The sequence below is a fragment of the Schistocerca serialis genome, chromosome 10, assembly GCF_023864345.2.
Source record: "Schistocerca serialis cubense isolate TAMUIC-IGC-003099 chromosome 10, iqSchSeri2.2, whole genome shotgun sequence".
NCBI classification, from domain to species: Eukaryota; Metazoa; Arthropoda; class Insecta; order Orthoptera; family Acrididae; genus Schistocerca; species Schistocerca serialis.
The window spans coordinates 213,579,450-213,582,138 of NC_064647.1; the positions used below are offsets into that span (position 1 = coordinate 213,579,450).

Genomic DNA, 2,689 nt, shown 5'->3' on the forward strand with positions numbered 1-2,689 from the left:
TTTGCAACGCACATCCGTTACAGACGCCATTTTAACAGCTCCGTACAGCGCTGCCACCTGTCGGAAGTCAATGAAACTATACGAGACGAAGCGGGAATGTTTGAAAATATTCCACAAGAAATTTCCGGTTTTTTCAACCAAAATTGGCTGAGAAAAAAAATGTGTTGCATTACTTATTGAACTGCCCTCGTTTATATTAGTTAAGGATCACCGGCCATTAGACCATCTTCTTCTGTGCGGATGCACAAACAGTGCCCCAACTCTTACGGGAATCGGCGGTAAAGCAGCGAGTAATGTGATGGGCAGGGGCACTATGAATATAGTGCGGGACAATAAGTTGCGAATGTCGGTCTCACGGGAGGCGTGGAGGAGATGTCCCTAGAGTCGCCCTGTCGTCGGTGTCCTCGGTGGCTCAAATGGATAGAGCGTCTGCCATGTAAGCAGGAGAACCTGGGTTCGAGTCCCAGTCGGGGCACATATTTTCAACTGTCCCCGTTTTATATCAACGCCTGTACACAGCTACGGGTATTCATTTCATGGTAATAATAATTATAAGAGTGGTAACAAAAACGTTAAGAGAAAGAAAAATAACTATCAATCCCCAGCAAACCAGTAACAGACCTGGAGTAACGACAACTACCCTGCTCAGTATCAAAACACTGCGACACCACCGCAGCAAAACAATAATACAGGCCAGTGGCAATTACCGCCGCAAATTCAAAACTAGAATGCTTCTATGAACCTGGAGATGAGTCAAAACATGAAAACCCAACGACCGCCACAGTTCAGACACTGGAATAAACAGTACCCAAATATAAATATTATCGAAGTAACTAGTGATACTCCACCTCCGTCTGTGTTTCCACCCACCACAAAAGTGACGACGTCAGAGTAAAAACAGTCACTACTGTGCCCCAGTGCGTGGCTGTGGAAGATTTTGGTGGCGACTTCAATTTAAATTTATTATTTGGCACACCCGCTTTGGAATGGCACAATGATGATGTACCTGACAGTTGTATACAGCAACCATTATTATTCATAAGGTATTATCATGACGAAAACTTCCAGAATGAGATTTTCACTCTGCAGCGGAGTGTGCGCTGATATGAAACTTTTCTGGCAGATTAAAACTGTGTGCCCGACCGAGACTCGAACTCGGGACCTTTGCCTTTCGCGGGCAAGTGCTCTACCATCTGAGATACCGAAGCAAGACTCACACCCGGTACTCACAGCTTTACTTCTGCCAGTACCTCGTCTCCTACCTTCCAAACTTTACAGAAGCTCTCCTGCGAACCTTGCAGAACTAGCACTCCTGAAAGAAAGGATATTGCGGAGACATGGCTCAGCCACAGCCTGGGGGATGTTTCCAGAATGAGATTTTCACTCTGCAGCGGAATGTGCGCAGGAGAGCTTCTGTAAAGTTTGGAAGGTAGGAGACGAGGTACTGGCAGAAGTAAAGCTGTGAGTAGCGGGCGTGAGTCGTGCTTCGGTAGCTCAGTTGGTAGAGCACTTGCCCGCGAAAGGCAAAGGTCCCGAGTTCGCGTCTCGGTCGGGCACACAGTTTTAATCTGCCAGAAAAGTTTCATGACGAAAACTTGTCTGATGAAATGTTACAAGAGAACACAAAATGACGTTCACCGAGCAATGAAATCGTTTTGGCCTCAACTACTGATGTTGTGGGTGGTATTCGCAATACTATTATTTTGGAGACAGGAGCGGCTGTAAGTTTCTTGTCCTATAATTTTTACAAGGAAATGTGTGAATTTGAACTCGTACCAGAGTATCCTGCCCAGAACTGTTAAATTTTAACTCCCATAGGCAATAAGTCTTCTAGGGTTAAGAGACACGTATTTGCGACAGCCAATGTAGGTAATGGCATCGTACAATAGCCACTCCTCGTCGCCCAAAACCTGGTCACTAATTGTGTTTTAGATCTAGATATATTGTGCGAGAACGACAGCTTTATTGACGTCTCCCAATGTAAATGTATATTTAGGGATAAGGTCAGTGAAATTTCAGTTAACCTGTATGCCAGGACTCTGAAGGACGATAAATATTGTACAGGGCACAAGATTCAGTTAATACAGGACACTGATGAATTTGACACACAGACACATGCACCTGATGCCGAGTTTGAGGATTTGAATAAGTTATCAGAAACCACAGCTCTCACACATGATGAACGTAATGAAATTTGTGGAGTTTTATCCATGTATATACAAGTCTTTAGCAAACGACCAGGTGTGATCAACACATATGTATAAAAACACTAGTTAACTCTCACCAGATTTTCTTGCACAAAACCTATAATGTGCCACTATCCCAACGACCTGCTGTGTGGCACGAATTGAAACAAATCTTAGAGTGGAAAATTATCGAATCTTCCACGTCACCTTACAGCAGCCCTTTACATGGTGTAAAGAAACCCAACGAGAATATTAGTTTTGGTTGCTTGTGCAATTAATGAAATTATTTTACCTGTTCGCATGAAACCTGAGAATTTAGAGGAGCAACTCCAGAAATTTTTAGATCCTAAGGATTTTTCTACGATAGATTTGACCAATTCGCTCTGGCAAGTCGCAATCACTCCAAAGTCTAGAAAGTATACTGCATTTATATTCTGGGGGCGAACCTATCAATTTTGAGTCCTTCCCTTCGGTCTGAACGTCAGTTTGTAACGCCGGAAATG

General features: G+C 43.7%; 1 non-coding gene across 1 annotated transcript; it reads left to right on the plus strand.

Annotated features, from left to right (window-relative positions):
- The first annotated feature begins 401 nt into the window (after window positions 1–401).
- Trnat-ugu (transfer RNA threonine (anticodon UGU)) lies at window positions 402–475 on the plus strand. Its single transcript has one exon. It is a non-coding gene; the product is annotated as a tRNA-Thr (tRNA).
- The last annotated feature ends 2,214 nt before the right edge of the window (window positions 476–2,689 follow it).